General features: G+C 45.6%; 1 long non-coding RNA gene across 1 annotated transcript in view; it reads left to right on the forward strand.

The window, feature by feature from the left end:
• Nucleotides 1–18,939, forward strand: part of LOC117097678 — a 21,900-nt gene extending 2,961 nt beyond the window's left edge. Inside the window, exon 3 of the long non-coding RNA XR_004443026.1 lies at nt 18,749–18,939. This is a non-coding gene — a long non-coding RNA (uncharacterized LOC117097678). The remainder of the gene's footprint in view (nt 1–18,748) is intronic.
• The last annotated feature ends 1,052 nt before the right edge of the window (nt 18,940–19,991 follow it).

The following is a 19,991-nucleotide window of genomic DNA, read 5'->3' on the forward strand; positions in this document are numbered from 1 at the left end:
TAAGTGGAGCCTTAGGGTTAAATGCCCTTCCTAGTGTCCCAGGCGGGTCTTTTGCTGTGAGAGTCTCCCCGAGCCTTAGCGAAGCAAGGGTTAAAGTGCATGCTCACACATGCTGGAGTGTCCATCACTCCCGCCACCTGGACTAATGACAAACCACGTCTGCAGCAGAGGGAAGGCGGATGAACTGCCAGATGTGTGTTAAGAAACCAGCTTGCAGGAAATTGCTCTCGGGTGATTATTATTAGCTTAGTTATTCAGAACAGTCCTTTCTCCAAAGGTCGTGCATTTACCAAATGCTTGATGCGTTTTGCGTTTTCCTAGTCAGCCCTAGAAAATTTTGTCCTCCTGGAGAGAGGTCTTGTCCTCCAGGACTGCTGAAAGTGGGTGATTATAATTCTGCCCCCGCCTCCCATCAGCATATAACAGCAGCTGCTTTAAATGCACAGCCATCTGTTTCCTGGTTCTGTGTGCAGAGGCAGGAGGTTGACCTTCAAGTAAGTGCACAGAGCTGAGTTCAAATCCCCAGCTCGGCCACTGATAATTATATTCATCCATTCAATACCTAATTTTGAAGAGCTTTTCATATGCTTGGTGCTCAGCCAATTGCTTTACTTCTTTGGAACTTAATTTCCTCGTGTCTCGAATACTGATAATACCTTTCTTGGCATGTTGTGAGAATGAGTGGCATATCACCCGTGGAGCGTTCCGCACAATAACTCGCTTCCGTTTCTTGACATAATCTGACAGCGTCTGTTATATTTTAAAGAACCCACCAATTTTACTCACTTCACCAAGTCGCATTGGTAGATGAAAAAAAAAAAACCCAACAAAAAACAAAGTAAATTACAGTGCCATTCATATTGTATAAGACCAATTATGAATTAAAGAAAAACCTCACAATTATGTGTCTTCTCAAGCTAGACAGAATGTGGTCTGTCCATACCATTGTATTGTTATTCAGCCATAAAAGGAATGAAGCAAAATAAACAAAAAAAGCTTTAAAAAATTAGCTGGGGATGGTAATGCGTGGCTGTGTTCCCAGTTACTTGGGAGACAGAGGAGGGAAGATCACTTGAGCCCAGGAGGTTGAGGCTGCAGTGAGTGGTGTTTGCGTCACTGCACTCCAGCCTGGGTGACAGAGAGACCCTGTATTTAAAAAAAAAAAAAAAAAAAAAAAAGGGAAAAGAAATAGGGTCATTGTAGATGCAACTGGTTAAGGATATTGAAATGAAATCATCCTGGATTTAGGGCAGGCCCTCAGTCCAATGATGGCTGTCCTTATCAAAAGAGGAGAGGACTCAGAAAGAAGACAACGTGGAGACAGGCAGAGATTGGGGTGAGGCATCTAAGAGCCAAGGATCGCCCAGGATTGCTGGCAGCCTCCAGGTGGCAGGACGGAGGCGCAGAACAGATTCTCCCTCAGAGCCTTCAGAAGCACCCAGCCATGCTGGTGCTTTGATTTTGGACTCATGGCCTCCAGAACTGTGCGGGAATGCAGGGCTGTTGGTTGAAGTCACCCCGTTTGTATATAGTTAAGGGACTAATACAAGGTTTTGGCTAATTTGTGCCTAAGGTCTTTTTATTTGCATTCCCTTGGCTCAGAAAGCCCACCCTCAGCCCAGTTTCCATCATCACAACTGGCTCCTTCTCGTCCAACATAGCTTAAATTATTTTTATTTTTAATTTTATAATTTTTTTAAAAAAATTTTGTGAGAGTCTCACTGTCGCCCAGGCTGGAGTGCAGTGATACGATCTTGGCTTACTGCAACCTCTGCCTCCTGGATTCAAGCAATTCTCCTGCCTCAGCCTCCCAAGTAGCTGGGATTACAGGCGCCCGCCACCATGCCTGGCTAATTTTTGTATTTTCAGTAGAAATGGGGTTTCACCATGTTGGCCAGGGTGGTCTCTGACTCCTGACCTCAGGTGATCTACCTACCTTGGCCTCCCAGAGTGCTGGGATTACAGGTGTGAGCCACTGTGCCCGACCCATAGCTTAAATATTATCTGCTCAGTTGGCCCTTCCCTGCCCATCCCATCATGTGTTGCCCCCTACTATCTGCCCAAGTAGCTCTCCTTTATACACCCTTTAATTTTCTTTCTTATTTCCTTTTTTTTTTTAAAGTAGAAATGGAGTCTTGCTGTGTTGTCCAAGCTGGTCTGGAACTCCTGGGCTCAATCAATCGTCCCACCTTGGCCTCCCAAGTTTCTGGGATGATAGGCATGAGCCACTGCAACTGGCAACTTATATTTTCTTTTTAGGTCTGTCACTCTCTGGAATGACCTATTATTTATTTATTTATTTATTTATTTATTTTGAGATAGGGTCTCTCTCTGTCGCCCAGGCTGGAGTGCAATAGTGCGATCTCAGCTCACTGCAACCTCTGCCTCCTGGGTTCAAGTGATTCTCCTGCCTCAGCCTCCTGAGTAGCTGGGACTATAGACGCGTGCGACCATGCCTGGCAATTTTTTTTCGTTTTTAGTAGAGACGGGGTTTCACCATGTTAGCCAGGATGGTCTTGATCTCCTGACCTCATGAGCCGCCTGCCTTGGTTTCCCAAAGTGCTGGGATTACAGGCGTGAGCCACCATGCCTGGCCTATTTGTTATTTTTTATTTGAGCTACAATGTTAGCTGCTTGAGAGCAGAGCCTTGCCTGGCTGCTGTAATGCCAGCACCTGGCAAGTCACAGGGGCTGGAGTTGGAGGTTGGGGTTATTTGCAGAATGAATGAGAGACTGAAGACATTTGGAACACTGCTGGGGCACTGTTGCTCTGGGCTGTTGACATTCCACCCACTCAGCAGGGAGAAGAGATTTTAGTGATCCATTAGACCTGGATCAAAGTGTTCCCTTGAGATGAGCTGAAGAAGTCACCCTGTTCCTTCTTGTGTCTGGCTTTGGGAGAAAAATAGATATTTTCAATTGTCACAAGCCCGCTCTGTTTATCTTCTTTCTAGGTTACCCCCAGGACCCTGGGGAGGCCACAAATGTGGTAGAGGATTGTGGGCAGTGTCTCTTCCTGACCAGTCTCTCCTCCCTGAATCCTAGCACTGATTATAGAATCCCAGCAGAGTGCAGTCCTCAGCCTCAAATACACAGAGCAACCAGAGTGTGAGATGAGGGGTGGGGAGGCTCACGTACCTTTGCCCCCAGGGAAGGATTAGCCGCTTTTCAACATGTCACTGTCCGACAGCCTTTGGGTCTGTCATTTTATTTCTGTTTCTATTTAATTAATTAATTTATTTATCTTATTTTATTTAAACTACATCTTGGCCAGGCGCAGTGGCTCACTCCTGCAATCCCAGCACTTTGGAAGGCCAAGGTGGGAGGATTTCTTGAGGCCAGGAGTTTGAGACCAGCCTTGGCAACACAGTGAGATCCTTTCTCTACAAAAACTAAAAAATTAGCTGCGTGTGGTGGTGTGCACCTGTACTCCTAGCTACTGGGGAGGGTGAAGTGGGAGGATCACTTGAGCCTGGGAGATAGATGTGCAGTGAGCTGCAATTATGCCACTGCACTCCAGCCTGGGTGATAGAGTGAGACCCCGTCTCAATAAATGAACGAACGAACGAACGAACGAACGACATCTGTTTCCTTCAAGTTAGTTTGCATTTGGTTAGATCCCATCACCCAGGCTGGATTGCATGGCAAGATCATAGCTCACTGCAGTCTGGATCTCCGGGACTCAAGCCATCCTCCCGCCTCAGCCTCCTGAGTAGCTGGATTAAAGGCATGTGCCACTGAAATGAGGTCTTACGATGTTGCCAAGGTTGATCTCAAATTCCTGGGCTCAAGTGATCGTCCTGCTGTGGACTCCCAAAGTGCTGGGATTACAGGCCTGAGCCACTGCTCCTGGCCAGTTGGTTTTTTTCTAGCTGGGAAGGGGGCAGTGGCTCGGGAATATGAACTCATGTCCTGGTCAGTAACTCCTAGACGAATGGAAGATACACTCGACAGCTTACACATTTTCTCACTTTTTGTCCTCACAAGTCTGTGAGTGAGGCGTTGTTTTTTCCTATTTTATAGACGAGGTGCCGAGAGTAAGTTATGTGCCCAAGATCCCTTTTCCTTTTCTTTTCTTCCTTTGCCTTTTCTTTATTTCTTAAAACTTAAAAATAGTAACAAACCTTATTTTTAGAGCAGTTTTGGGTTCACAGCAAAACTGAGTGGAAAATACAGAGACTCCTTGTGTGTGGACCATATTCTCCCTGACCCCTGCCCTTAACCTCCCTCACTAGCAACATCCTCCCTCCCTACCCCCCAAAAGTGGTGCATGGGTTACAATCTGTGAACCTACATTAATACATGATCATTGTAGTAGTTTGTTCTCACACTGTGAATAAAGACATACCTAAGGCTGGGTAGTTTATAAAGGAAAGAGGTTTAGTTGACTCATTTCCACATGACTGGGGAGGCCTCATGATCATGGTGGAAGGCAAATGAGGAGCAAAATCACATCTTCCATGGCAGCAGGCAAGAGAGCTTGTGCAAGGGAACTCCCATTTATAAAACCATCAGATCTCATGAGACTTACTCACTACCACGAGAACAGTATGGGAGAAACTGCCCCCATGATTCAATTATCTCCACCTGACCCCGCCTTTGACACATGGGGATTATTATAATTCAGGGTAAGAGTTGGTTGGGGACGCAGCCAAACCATGTTAATCATCTATCACCCAAGTACATAGTTTACATTAGTACATATACAATGTACATAGTTACATTACAACTCTTGGTGTTGTACCTTCTGTAGGTTTGGACCAGTGTGTAATGACGTGTAGCCACCATTAAAGTATCATAAAGAATAATTTCACTGCCTTACAAATCCTCTGCTCTGCCTGTTCATCGCGTCTTTCTCCCCAACCCCTGGCTACCACTGATCTTTTCACTGTCTCCATAGTTTTACCTTTGAATGTCATAGAGTTGAATGTCATAGAGTTGGAATCATCCTGTATGTACCCTCTTCGGGCTGACTTCTTTCACTGGGTAATATGCATTTAAAGTTTGTCCATATCTTTTCATGGCTTGATAGCTCATTTGTTTTTAGCACTGAATCATTTTCCACTGTTGGAGGTACTTCAGTTTTTATCCATTCACCTGCTGAAGAATATTTTGGTTGCTCCCAAATTCTGGCAATCATGAGTAAAGCCTGCTATAAACATCTGTGTGCAGGTTTTTACGTGGACATAAATTTTCCCTTCATTTGGGTAAATATCAAGGAGTATAATTGCTGAATCATATAATAAGAGTAGGTTTAGCTTTGTAAGAAACTCCCAAACCGTCTCACAAAGTTGCTGTACCATTTTGCATTCCCACCAGCAATGGATGAGAGTTCCTGTTTGTTCACATGCTTGCCAGCATTTGGGGTTGTCGGTATTCTGGATTTTGGCCATGCTAATAGGTGTGTAGTGATATCCCATTGTTGTTTATAATTTGCAATTCCCTAGTGACATTCTTTAATTTTTTTTTTTTTTTTTTTTTGAAAAAGGGTTTTGTGCTGTCACCCAGGCTGGAGTGCAGTGGTACAATCATAGCTCACTGCAGCCTCCAACTCCAGGACTCAAGCCATCCTCTCACATCTTTCTCCTGAATAGGTGGGACTACAGGTGCATGCCATCATGCCCGGCTAATTTTTTAAACTTTATTTTCAGTAGAGTCAAGGTCTCGCTATGTTGTCCAGGTTGGTCTCAAGCTCCTGGGTTCAAGTGATACTCCCACCTTGGCCTCCCAAAGTGCTGGGATTACAGGCATGAGCCTCCATGCCTGGCCCCGAATGACATTCTTAAAACATTTTTATTGTGATATATAGCATTCATATAACACATCTGTACAACATATACAGTACACAAAGTATAACAAATAGTTATAAAGGAAACACCCATGTAATTACCAACCAGTTCAAGATATAGATATTGCCAGAACCCAGAAGCTTCTGTTTATTTCCCCTTTACTCCCTTAGAAATACTCACCATCCTTTCTTCTGTGGTTCTCAGTTGTTTGCTTGTTTTTATAGTTTTACTGCCTAAGCATGCACCCTCACAATGTAGTTTAGCTTTGCTTGCTTTGAACTTTAAATAGAATCACACTGTATTGTATTCTTTGGTGTTTGATTTTTTTGTTTACTCACTATTATAAGGTGAATCAGCTGGGCGTGGTGGCTCACGCCTGTAATCCCAACACTTTGGGAGGCCAAGGTGAGTGGATCATGAGGTCAGGAGATCGAGACTATCCTGGCCAACATGGTGAAACCCTGTCTATACTAAAAATACAAAAATTAGCTGGGTGTGGTGGTGCGCCTGTAGTCCCAGCTACTTGCGAGACTGAGGCAGAATAGCTTAAACCCTGGAGGCAGAGGTTGTAGTGAGCCAAGATTGCGCCACTGCACTATAGCCTGGAGACAAAGCAAGACTCTGTCTCAAACAAAGAAACAAAAAATCAAAAACAAAAAGATAAAAACAAAAAACAAAAAGTAGCCGGATGTGGTAGTTCATGCCTGTAATGCCAGCTATTCGGGAGGCTGAGGCAGGAGAATTGCTTGAACCTAGAAGGCGGAGGTTGCAGTGAGCCGAGATCATGCTACTGTACTCCAGTCTCGGTGACAGAGTGCGGCTCCACCTCAAAAAAAAAAAAAAAAAAAAAATATATATATATATATATGATGAAATACATATATATGATGAAATACATGTAGAGATGAAATATATATGATGAAATATATATATGTATATATATGATGAATCTATGCTCTGTCCCATATGGTTTGTTCATTTTCATAGCAGTATATTTCAAGGAATGATTGTAATATGATGATTTATTCAAACCACTGAGATGGACATTGGGTTGATTCCATTTTAGCTATTTCATCGCTGTTCTTGCCACAGTATGAGGCTGGGTTGACCCCACATGGAGCAAAAATGACACAGTTAATTTGCTCAGGCAACTTCCACCTCTCTTTCAGTGGTATAGTAGCACACAGAGCAAATAGCATTCTAAACTCTATCCAGTCCTATCTGGGTAGAAATGACTCATGTAATTATAAAGCATTGAGGCATCTCAGATTATCCCACCGGGTCTCTTCTTTACGGAGAATGTCCAAACTAGCTCCAGAGAACATTTTGTGCTGAGTGTTAGTTACCTATTTCTTAGTGACATCTTGAAATCTCCAATGCAGGTGTGCAGGTGTGGTCTTGACATTTAGTAACATGGTGCCATGATGGATGACTATGGATCCATGATCATGATGGGATGGGTGACTGTAGTTCTACTCATAGAGAGGCTTTCTTGTTTGTTTCTGAGACTCCTCTGGGTGCCATAGCTGCATTGAGTAAAAACCTCCAAGAACATGTTGTGGTTTGAAATGCTGGACTTGGTGGATGGGGACTAGGCTGGAGGGTGAAGGGAAGAATGGAATCAGATCAGGAGAGACCTCAGACAGCTTAAGGGAGGCTAGGGTTGAGAGTCTGGCCTCTGGATTTGAGCAGACCTGGATTCAACCACACCTGTGAGACCCTGGGCAACCTCTCTGAAGGTCAGTTTCCTCATGGGTGAAATGGGACAGGCTTAGTCAATGCCTCCCTGCCTGAAATGCCTTCTCTATCAGAACCATCCCCCGAGAACAAGAGTGGGGCTGCTGTTAGAGATTCAGAACACCGACTGCCCTTTTCATTGTGTTCCTGGCCTTTGTGATTTTTCCCTTTCCCCTCCAACTTGCATTTTTCTCTTTTTCAGCTGATGATATACCACGAGCCTTCAGATCTAACAGATATGCTTTGATAAGATGGCTCGCCATTAGCTCCTTTCATCTTGGGAACATTGCGCAAACCAAATCTAATCAATACAGGACATTGAGGGCACAAGGAGGGTCCACATCTTCCAGAGCACTGCCTGGGGGTGAGATTGCATCATCTGAGTCCACACACCTGGCTAGACGTATCTGCCCCATACCTACCCAGTGGTTCAGAACACAGTGCCCAAGGCCTGGGCTCCCGCTGTATCCTTACATACACCATCTCTAATTATCCTGGCTACCCTGAGGGGGACATAGCAAGACTGGCCCCATCTTGCAGATCAGGAAACTGAGGCTCAGAGATGCTAAGCCACTTACCTATGGTCACTCAGCTCCTAGGGGGCTGGCCCAGGTAGGTCTGATTCTGAAATAAATGACGAGAGTCTTCTAACTTTCTGGGGTTAGATAGCCTCGGTGCAAATCTTGGCCCCGCCCCTTATTGCCTGTCTTAAGTCAGATTGCCCCAGAACCGACTGAAAATGGGAATTGATATGCAAATGATTTATTGAGGAAGGCTCCCAGGAAAAACTGGAAGTTGAGTGAGGAAAGCAGACTAGGGAAGGGCAAGTTCAAGTTCAAGTGGGATTCCAGCCTCAGCCTGATACTGTGGGTTTCTGGAGCATAAATTGCATTTTAGCATTTGTCCTGCCTTGAAGCAAGTGTGGTAGTTTCCTAGACCTGTCTTAAGAAATTACCACCACTATGTGGCTTAAAACAACAGGAATTGGCCAGGCGCAGTGGCTCACGCCTGTAATCCCAGCACTTTGAGAGGCTGAGGCAAGTGCATCACCTGAGGTCAGGAGTTCGAGACCAGTCTGGCCAATGTGGTGAAACCCCGTCTCTACTAAAAATACAAAAATTAGCCAGGCGTGGTGGCACATGCCTGTAATCCCAGCTACTTGGGAGGCTGAGAGAGGAGAATCGCTTGAATCCAGGAGGTGGATGTTGCAGTGAGCTGAGATCACACCACTGCGCTCTAGCCTGGGACACAAAGCGAGACTCCATCTCAAAAAAAAAAAAAAAAAAAAAAAAGAAAGAAAATAAAGAAAAAATCAACAGGAATTTATTCTCTCACAGTTCTGGAGACCAGAAGTCTGAAATGAAGATGTTGGCAGGGTCGGCTTCCTCAACGAGCTCTAAGGGGAGGATCTGTTCCATGCCGTTCTTCCAGCTCCTGGTGGCACTGCAATCCTGCGAGTCCCCTGGCTTGTAGACACAGCCGTTCCATGTGTACCTCCATCATCATATGGCCTTCTCTTATCTTCTCTGTCTATGTCTTTTCCTGTTCTTATGAGGACAGTTGCCATTGGCTCATTGACCTGGATAAGCCAGGGCTATCTCATCTCAAGATCCTTAACTTAATTACATCTACAAAGACCGTTTTTCCAAGTAAGGCCAGATGCACAGTTTCTGTGTGGACCTATTTTTATTTATTTATTTTTGTGAGATGGAGTCTCACACTGCCTCCTGGGCTGGAGTCGAATAGCTGTCTCAGCTCACTGCAACCTCTGCCTCCCGAGTTTGCACAATTCCCGTGCCTCAGCCTCTCGAGTAGCTGGGATTACAGGTACACACCACCACACCTGGCTAATTTTTTGTAGAGACAGGATTTTACCATGTTGGCCAGACTGGTGTCAAACTCTCCTTGTGATCTGCCTGCCTTGGCCTCTCAAAGTACTGGGATTACAGGCATAAGCCACCATGCCCGGCCATGAGGGGACCTATTTTTTTGGAGGGCACCATTTAACCCACGAGAGCAAGGAGACTGGGCTTTCCTACTCCTACTGTAGTCAGCGATTGGCTAAGGGGCACCATGGGAGGATGTGAACCCCTAGGCACTACCAGGTTTCTGCTAGTGTAGGCAGAGTAATCCAGTACTTCCAGTCCCCTAGAGAAAGTCTGTTAGAAGAAGTCAAGCTTATAGACCCTGTGGGTAGATGCAAAAAATGGTAATAGGGATTAAAAAATATGTTTGCATTATCTAATGTTGAGTAAAAAACTACTCTAGGTCGGGTGCAGTGGCTCATGCCTGTAATCCCAGCACTTTGGGAGGCCTAGGCAGGCAGATCACTTGAGGTTAGCAGTTCAAGACCAGCCTGGCCCATATGGTGAAACCCTGTTTCTACTAAAAATACAAAAATTAGCCAGGTGTGGTGGCAGGCACCTATAATCTCAGCTACTTGGGAGGCTGAGGCACGAGCATCGCTTGAACTTGGGAGGCAGAGGTTGCAGTGAGCCAAGATTGCACCACTGCACTCCAGTCTGTGCAAAAGAGCAAGACTCTGTCACAAAAAAATAACAAACAAGCAAGCAAACAAAAAAAACTATAATGTAGTGTCTTGATGCAACTGTTTTATTTTGCTTCTAGATCTATGGGGCAGGAATTTAGGAAGCGTTTGGCTGGGCTGTGTCTCTCTGATGCACATGGTATGGGCCAGAATAGCTGGGGCTGCAGGATCCACTTGCGGGCTAGATTCTTCACTCATGTGTCTACTATATTGATGGCCGCTGGCCTCTCTCCCCACATGGCTGGTCATGCTCCAGGCCCTTTCCTGGAGGTGGTGTTCTCCTCACCACCCTTGGCAGCAATCAGAAACTTGCCAGCCCTATGAGGGAGCCACCTTGGCAGCAAATCCTGCAGTCCCAGTCAAGCCTTCAAGTGATGGCAGCCCTGGCTGACATCTTGACCATAACCTCATGAGACCACCCAAGACTGTCTTGAATTTTTGACCCACAGAAGACAATGGACCTTCATTATAGTTACGATTTTATGCCAGTAAGTTTTGGGGTAATGTATTATGCAGCAATAGGTAGCTGATCCAGGAGACAAGCGGCAGATGACAAGCAGGCAGGTGGCCACAAAGATGGGCAAATGTTGGCCACATTTTAGGTGCTTAAGAAATGCTTGCGATGGAATGGGTGATACATGCGTCTACTCTTTGGGTTGGTCCATGAGCCCTTCTCTGTATTCCACAGGTCATTGTCACAGTTTGGGCCACCTAGTTGCTCACCTGTATGTCTGCAGTCACCACCTGCCTGGCATTTCTGATCCCAAACTCCCTCCTTATACTGTCTAATCCATTCTCTACTCTCCCCATGGCCATGTGACTGAGTCCTCACACCCGGCTAGATGTATTTCTGTATCTGTTTATATGGCTTGATTGGAAGCCCCTGAAACCAGCAATGGCTAATTTATGCTTAAAAATGTAATGATGTGTATCTCACACCAAATGGAAAGAAAAGCTGGAAAACCCAAGCCTTGAAAAAGAAAGGGTCCACAAAGGCTCAGGAAACTTAGAACAAAAGCAGAGACCTTCTTCAAGGCATTGTCTCAGAAACGAGTAAACCTTATACCCCCAATAATTTCCATCATTATATTTCCTATTTATGATGCAAATTCCAGGGAGAAAGCATCCGGCCTAGCTTGGCTGTAGGTGGGTGGGTCAACTTGATTGACAGTCCTGCTAAGACCATGCAGTGGGAAGGGATGGTTCCCCTAAGGAAAATTGCGGTACCGTTACCTGAAGAAGGAAGAAAAGGTGCTGGGCAGCTCCAGTCCTCAGATGCCTACCTCACAGCCCCTGGTCACTCCTGGCGTGACTGTCACACTGGGCTGTTGCTTGCTTTCCAGAGACCATGCTCTACCTCTGGATCTTTGTATCTGAAATGCTCTCCCTCCTGACTTGCCCACTGATTAATTTCTATACATCCTTCAAGCTCTCCATCCTTTGGACAGTTTTGTCCATTGCCTGAGCAGGCCGAATTAAGAGGACTCTGTTCTATGGGGGACCTGTGCTTGTTTCTATCAGCTCCCCGAGGAGGCTTGGTTTTCTTCCTCCTCATCTCTCTAGCCCCGAGGCAGCTGCTGGCCATGGTGCAAGCTCAGGGAATATTCCTGAAGGAGGGCCAAGTTGCCAGCTTCCCTTTTGTATGACTTTGGTTGTTATTCCTGTTCTGTGGGGGGAATTTTAGCCACAGGCGAAAAGGGCAGCTTGTACAAAAACAAAATTTTCGACTTTTTCTTTCTCTCTTGGGAAACTGTGTGCAGACAGAGCAATGCTGTTGAGCTCTGTGGAGAAGAGGGGGAGAGAGCTGGTGTGGGCCGGGAGGGAGGGAGCCTGGGGGAGCTGGATGTGGGAGGCTAGGATGCCTGGGAGCAATGGGGGCTGAAAGACCTGTAATGGGATACTCAGGGGAGGCAGTGTGATGTGGGCACAAAAACCTGGGCTCTGGAGTCTTGGATTCAAGCTCTGCCCCTTTCTCTCTCTTTTTTTTTTGAGATGGAGTCTCGCTCTGTTGCCCAGGCTGGAGTGCAGTGGCCGGATCTCAGCTCACTGCAAGCTCCGCCTCCCGGGTTTTACGCCATTCTGCTGGCTCAGCCTTCCAACTAGCTGGGACTACAGGCGCCCACCAACTCGCTCGGGTACTTTTTTGTATTTTTTAGTAGAGGCGGGGTTTCACCATATTAGCCAGGATGGTCTCAATCTCCTGACCTCATGATCCGCCCGTCTCGGCCTCCCAAAGTGCTGGGATTACAGGTTTGAGCCACCGCGCCCGGCCAACTCTGCCCCTTTCTCTAACGAGCTACATGACTTTAGACAAGTTATTGGTATCTGGGAGCCTCCGTTTCCTTCATCTGTGAAAGGAGGGTAAGAGTGCCCAGCTGACAGAGTTGCTTGAAGGTTTAAATGAAACAGCCCAGCTTGGTACCAGTAGATAATCATTGTTCAATTAACACATTTTCCTTTATTTTATTTTATTTTATTTCATTTTATTTAGAGACAGGGTCTTGCTCTGTCCTGCAGGCTGGAGTGCAGTGATGCCACCATAGCTCACTGCAGCCTCAACCTCCTGGGCTCAAGCAATCCTCCCACCTCACCTTAGCTGGGATCACGGGCATACATCACTGTGCCCGGCTAATTTCTTTTATTTTTTGTAGAGATTGGATCTTGCTATGTTGGCCAGGCTGATCTAGGACTCCTGGTCTCAAGTGATCCTCCGGCCTTGGCCTCCCAAAATGCTGGGATTACAGGCGTGAGCCACCGTGCCCAGTCGATAGTACATTCCTGATAGGGTTGTGAAGAATGAGTGAGTCCATGTGCTTAGAACAGGGCCTGGCCAACAGGAAGTACCCAATAAACATCAGCCATTTTTATAACTGTTTCACTGTCTTGGTAGGGCCAGGGAGGAGCTACTGACCCCCAGCGCTCTCAAGAGCCTCTCCTGGGCTTGCTGTGTTGCTGATGATGTTGGCAGTGCTAGAGTCCTTGTGTGTGAGGACAGGGGGATGCATGAGCTCCTCTTGGCCCTGACCTTTGCATCTGGCTGGCTTGTGTTCACCAAAGGAGGATCTTTTACAAGATGCTTTTTGCTGCACACTATTGGGTGGAAGAGTTGTTTTCCAGGCATGTTGACAGCAGCCTTCAGTTCTCATCTCCTGATCTGCCTTGAAGTTTGAAAAGGTTAGGGAAGGCGGGTGGGAGATGAGGTGTGTGCAACGGAGACACTGTGAGCTCCGGAGCTGGAAGGTCGTGGTCTGACTACAATCTTTACTGCTGAATATCTACACGAGAGTAATCATTGTCTGCAGCATTTCTTCCTTGTGGGAACTGCTCCGCTCCACCCTTGTGGTCCTGGGAGGGACTGTCAATCGTGACAATCATGCCCTGGGGGGTGTCATGTTATCTGGAATGGCCAATCATAGAGCCTGAACTTCCTGGTGACATAATTTCAGAAAGAGGCATGTGACCCAGTCCCATGGCCAATCAGATTCTTCTCTGGGATTAGTCTCTGGATTTTGGGAGAGAGATGCTCTTGTTCTCTAGACTTCTTGGCCAGGAGGAAGTAAGTTTGGGCCTTTGCCTGTCATGTGGTAAAAGCCTGAGAAACAGAAGCAAGCAGAGCTAACAGACTGGTGAAGATAGAGCCCTGATGACCTTGGGCTCCTGGATACAGCCATGCCTGGAGCCAGCTACACTTCTGCACTGCTAAACTACCCAGTTCCATGAGCTTTTTTGGCTTAAGACATTATGGTTTAGGTTTCTAAAACTTGAAGCTGAATTATTCCTAACACTGTATGATTTATTGAGCATTTGCCTTGTGCCAGAGACTGTACTTACAATTTAGTAAGTATTGTCTGATTAATCATGAGTGAGTTTCTTTATCTCTTGGAGACTTCATTTTCTGGTGTGTAAAATGGGGGTGATCTTATAAGAATAGGACTGTTGTGAGGCTCAAGTGAAGCCAAGAATACAGAGTTCCCGGCACATAGTTGGCCCCCAATGAATGTTAGAACGTTTTCTTTGATGGGGGAATTTTGTGACTGATATCTTTGTATGTACTTTTGGGTGCAATTGCCTCTTTTTTTTTCCTTAGAAGAAATTCCCAAAGTGGAATTGCAGAATCAAAGGCTATTTATTTGTTAAGGTCCTTGACTCACTGCACCAAATCACTCTCCAGAATCATAGCAGTTGTGTTAGTTACCTGTTGCTGTGGGTCAAATCACCATAAACTTTGTCACTTGAAACAATGCACGTTAATTATCTCACTGTTTCTGTGGGTTAGGAGCAGCTTGTCTGGGTCCTTTGCTTTTCCATCTTTCATGAGGCTGCAATCAAGTTGTCAGCTGGGGCCAGGGTCTTATTTGAAAGCTCAACTGCAGAAGGAGCTTTCTGTACCTTTTGAATTTTCTGTACCTTTTGAATTCCGAGTCACTCAGGTTGTTGCTGAATTAAGTTCCTCCAGGGCTGCTTACAGAGGATCTCAGTTCCTTGCTGGCCAGCCTCGGTTTCCATCCCTGTTGGCCTGTCCAACATGAAGTGAGCAAGCTAAGAAGGCACATAGAGACCGCTAGCAAGATGACAGTTACAAGCCCATGTAACATAATCACAGAAATGAAATCTCATCAACTTTGCTGCATTCTACTCATAGAATCAAGTCACAGAGCTCAACCACATTCACAAAGAGGGGGTGAATACCAGAATGAGCGATCACTGGGGGTTATCACTTTTTTTTAAAAAAATGAATTGTGCTCTTTGTGTCCTAGCAAAGAAATTCTTACTAACTCGAGGTCACACAGATTTTCTCCTTTTTTTTTTTTACCGCTATAGCTTTAGTTTTTACATTTAGGTCTGGCATCCATTTACGGTTAATTTTTCTATATGGTACAAAGTAAGAATAGATGTTTATTTTTACGTTTATTTTGATATCCAACGGGGTGACATAATTTTAGTCATAAAGCACAAAATGGAAAACTCTACATGCAGGATGATGGAAATTCTAATAATCATGTCTTACATGTGAGTACTTACTATGTAACAGACTCTGGGTAAGTGTTTTACCTGCATTATTTTATTTACTTCTCACAATGACCCAAATGGAGGTGGAACTCGTTAAATATCCTGTCAACACCATGCAACTGATAAATTAGAAACCACTCTTGACTGACATGTAATGACCTGTGAGACGTTTTGTTGTATTAACAAAGCAAAGCGTAGACTATACGCTTCACCTGTGTGAAGAGAAATGCATGCACAGATACACACACACACCCCTCTCCAAAGCTCTATTTGCCTGCATAAAACAACTCTGGAAAGACAAAAAGAAATTGCTAAATGTGCTTACCTCTGAGTAGCTGGGCTCAGGAGAGGGAAGGTGACTTTTCACAGTATGACGTTCTGCACCTTTTGAATTTTAAAACACATGCATTTTACGACTTGTGTCAATATTACCGTATAAGGAATACATAAAATTAGAGAAAAATAGGAAGTGGTCTTCTTCCAAAGACTATACTCTTATTCACCATCCTGGCTTCCATTTCCATTCATATATATTTACATCTATTCATCCTTTTATAGTTTCATCTCTCTTTGCCTCTATATTTTCAGCTGGTAACTAAGATGATAATAGCCCCTGCCTGGAAGGATGGCAGTGAGGATTGGGACCATGAACACAAATATTTAAAACAGGGCCCTGCACTCAGAATAAGCTCAGTAGATGCTATTATCTTTATTGTATTCATAGAAAAAGCATTGTAAAAGAAATGCACCTGACATGTTAATAGAGTCTTCTCTGGTTGTGAGATCATAGGTGACTTTTATTTTCTTATTTTCCCCAAAGTTTAAAAAAGTTACATACTATTTTTATAATGAGCATGTTTGTTTGCTCCTTCCCAGCCTGGATGACCCCAGGAGTCTCTGCTTGCAAGTTCTCTGGGGGATTCTATTCAGACTTTAAGTAATGGCTGAGGTTGGAAAAGGCCAGGCTAGTCTGGCCTATGTCTAGACAGTTTATTTCCCTCGCCTGCTGTAGAAACGAGATGCTTCTTAATACTGGAAAATGTTTTTGAACAAAACCCCAGGCTCTGGGAGATCATAATGTATCAGTGTGGGTTCATCAGTTGCAACAGATGTTGGTGGACGCTGATAACGGGGGGAGGCTATGCAGGGATGGGAAGCAGGTACACAGGAAGTCTGGGTATCTTTTGCTCAGTTTTTCTCTGAAACTAAAGTTTTTCTAAAACAAATAGTTTATGTATTTATTTATTTTTGAGATAGGGTCACACTATATTTCCTAGGCTGGTCTTGAACTCCTAGACTCAAGTGATCCTCCCAAGTAGCTGGGATTATAGAAGGCCATTATTTTAAGTGAAACAAAATTCAGAAACAGAACGTCAAATAGTGCATGTTCTTACTTATAAGTGGGAGCTAACTAGTATGTACACATGGACATAGGGTATGGAATGACAGACATTGGAGACTTGGAAGATTGGAGGCGGAAGGGGAGTGGGTGATGGCAAATTGCTTAATGGATCCAGTGTACATTACCTGGGTGATGAATATACTAAAAGCCAAGACTTCACCACTAGGCAATACATGCATGTAACAAAATTGCACTTGGATCTCTTACGTTTATACAAATTTAAAAAAAATCTATTAAAAAACAAACAAGTGATGGGCGCTGTGGCTCACGCCTGTAATCCCAACACTGTGGGAGGCCGAGGTGGGCAGATCACCTGAGGTCAGGTGTTCAAGACCAGGCTGGCAAACATGGTGATACTCCGTCTCTACTAAAACACAAAAATTAGTGGGGCATGGTGGCACATGCCTGTAATCCCAGCTACTCAGGAGGCTGAGGCAGGAGAGTTGCTTGAACCAGGTGGAGGTTGCAGTGAGCCAAGATCGCACCACCACACTCCTCTTGGGCGACAGAGAGGGACTCCGTCTCAAAAACAAACAAACAAACAACAACAACAACAAAAAACAAGGCCAGGCGAGATAGCGCACGCCTGTAATCCCAGCAGTTTGGGAGGTCAAGCTGGAAGGATGGCATCATGGCCCACTAAAGATGTCCACATTTTCATCCCCCAAACCTGTGACTATGTTCCCTTATGTGGCAATGGTGACTTTAAGGTGGGATTGAGTTAGGGATCTCGAGATGGGGAAATTATTCTGGACTCTCTAGGAGTTCAAGACCAGCCTGGGCAACATAGTGAGACCCTGTCTCTACAAAAGTATAAAAATTAGCCGGGCGTGGTGGTGAGCCTGTCGTCCCAGCTATTCAGGGGGCCTGAAATGGGAGGGTTGCTTGAGTCCTGGGGGCAGAAGTTGCAGTGAGCCAAGATTACACCACTGCACTCCAGCCTGGGTAAGGGAGTAAGACCTTGTCTCAAACATCAACAACAACAACAACAACAACAACAACAACAACAAAAACCCTCTCCAGGGTTAGGGAGAAGAAGGAAAGCAGGTAGAGGAGGATGGCTAATGTGCTTGGATTCATAGGCATTAATAATGCCTATTTTTCAGACAGGAGGCTGATCTTCGAGAAACGTCCCAAACATTAAAGTGAATTCTGGAATGGAGATCACCAGCTGAACTGTTGAAGCCCTTACTGAAGCTACTGTTTTTGCCTTGACATGGAATTATAGGGCAACCTGGCCTGGTGTGTTTTGGGGACATCACCTGCATAGATGTCACTCTGGTGAACCAGGGTGTAGCACTGCCACCCTGGAATGCCCTACTTATCTTGCACAGCTTGTCTCCGTTCCCTCTCTTTCTGGAAGCCTTCTTCTCTGGCCTGCTCTTGACTTCTGCATTGCCTTTTATAGCACAGTGGAAACCAGACCCAACTCCCACAGCTCAGATAAACCTGGTTTCCAATCCCAGCTGCTTTTGTGACTTTGCATGCCACATTACCTCCCTAGGCCTCAGTTTCCTCATCTCTGGTGCAGAAGTGATCGACAGTCCCTACCTTATTAGGGTTTGTGGAAGGCATAGTCATGGCCCACCAAAGATGTCCACATTTTCATCCCCCAAACCTGTGACTATGTTCCCTTATATGGCAATGGTGACTTTAAGGAGGGATTGAGTTAGGGATCTCGAGGTGGGGTAATTATTCTGGACTCTCTAGGTGGGCTTGGTGTGATCACAAGGTACCTTGTAAGAGGCAGGTAAGAGGGTCAGAAAAAGAAGATGGAAGGGTGGAAGCAGAGGTCAGCTTTGCAGATGAGGGAGAAGCCACAAGCCAAGGGATGCAGGCGGCCTCTAAAAGCCAGAAATGGCAAGGAAATGGTTTCTCCCCTAGAGCTTCCAGATGAAGCAGAGCCCTGCCCACACCTTCACTTTAGCCCAGGGAGCCTGATTTCAGACTCCCAAGCTCTAGAATTCTAAGAATACATTTGAGTTATTTTAAGCCGCAAAATTCACGATAATCTGACCCAGCAGCCATGAGAAACTAATATAGGGTTGCTGTGAAGATGAAATCTCACAGGTTATGCGGGAGAGTCACTGGGATGAAGGCAGGAGTGGGGGCTATGTGAACACGCTGGCATAGGAAGCCCTTTTTTATTTCAGCACTCAGCAAATGGTGGTTATTATTAAATAGTATTATTTTGACTTATTTTTAGGACTACAAGTGTGACACATTGTTACATGTATTTCTTTCCTTTTCTGTTCCCTGCAGGACACTGTGAGGTCCCTGGAGGAGGCAGAGGACCTTGTCCTATTCCTGTTGTATCCTTAGTGCCTGGCATACAGTAGTTGCTCAACAAACAAGTGCTTTAAATACATGCACGGATTTTTAGACGTCTGTGTCTGACTTACCTAGGCCTGAACACGACGGAACAGGATGAGAAGAACTCAGGAATGAAGGTGAGGATGATGATGGTGCAATGACGATATTGGGGATGACGACAGTGATAGTCATCACAACAGCACCACTTACTAGACCTGAATGCCTGCTATGTGTCAGACACTGGTTGCATCCATCATCTTTCATTAACCCAACAATCCTGGGAGGCAGATATTGTTTCTATCAGAGGAGCTGTGAGGTCTGCAGTCAGCATGTGGGCTCTGGAGGGAGGCTGTGGCTGGACTGAACCAAGATACCTTTCTTCTTGTCTTTGGTGAGGGCTTGAGTAACCATTTTATTTCTTTTCTGGGTCTCACTTTTCTTCTCTGTAATATGATGGGCAGATGCTATGGGTTTTCCCAGCTCTGTGGTTCTAGTGCTTTGCCCTTTCCTGGATCCCCACCAAGCTGCAGTAGGGAGAAGGACAAAATCTGTCTCCCAAAGGCTCTCACTGCAGGCCTGGGCTGGGGGAGTGGGGTGCCAGTGGCCCCAGTAGCAAGCAGTTTCAAGACAACATGACTGGGGAGACCTGACTGACTCCTGTGCCCACACCCACCATCCCCTGTGACGTTCAGAATCTCTGTCAGTGAATTTCTAGCGTGGCCTTCGTATGCCCTGGCCATGGATGGCGGGCAGGGGTGGGTGGAGCTGGCTGGAGCCTGGCTCTGGGCATTGATGTGGCAATTCTGGCTTTAACAAACTGTAGAGATGCTGATTCCTGGCAAACACTAAATGCTTTCAGCATGGAGAAGAGGGATAGGCTGCCTGCTGTGTGTGGCGCTGGGGCAGACAAAGGTGTCAGACCTAATTGTTCAGATTAACAGCCGGGTAGCAACAACAGCCTTGAATTTGGAGCTAGGCCTGGGTTTAAATGCCAAGTCTATGCCTTATTAGTTGTGTGACCTTGCTGGGTCACACTCTGAGCTGCCGTATGACGTTTCATAGGAGAAGGACTTGAGCTAATAGCTGGAGCTAATGTTTACCAGCTGTTTTTTCTGGGCTGCCTGGGACTCTGCTCAGGACTTGGCATGAATGATTCCAGGTCACGTCCTTATAATCTCGCAGTCAGGATTAT

The sequence above is a fragment of the Trachypithecus francoisi genome, unplaced genomic scaffold, assembly GCF_009764315.1.
Source record: "Trachypithecus francoisi isolate TF-2019V2 unplaced genomic scaffold, Tfra_2.0 Lachesis_group15, whole genome shotgun sequence".
Lineage (NCBI taxonomy): Eukaryota > Metazoa > Chordata > Mammalia > Primates > Cercopithecidae > Trachypithecus > Trachypithecus francoisi.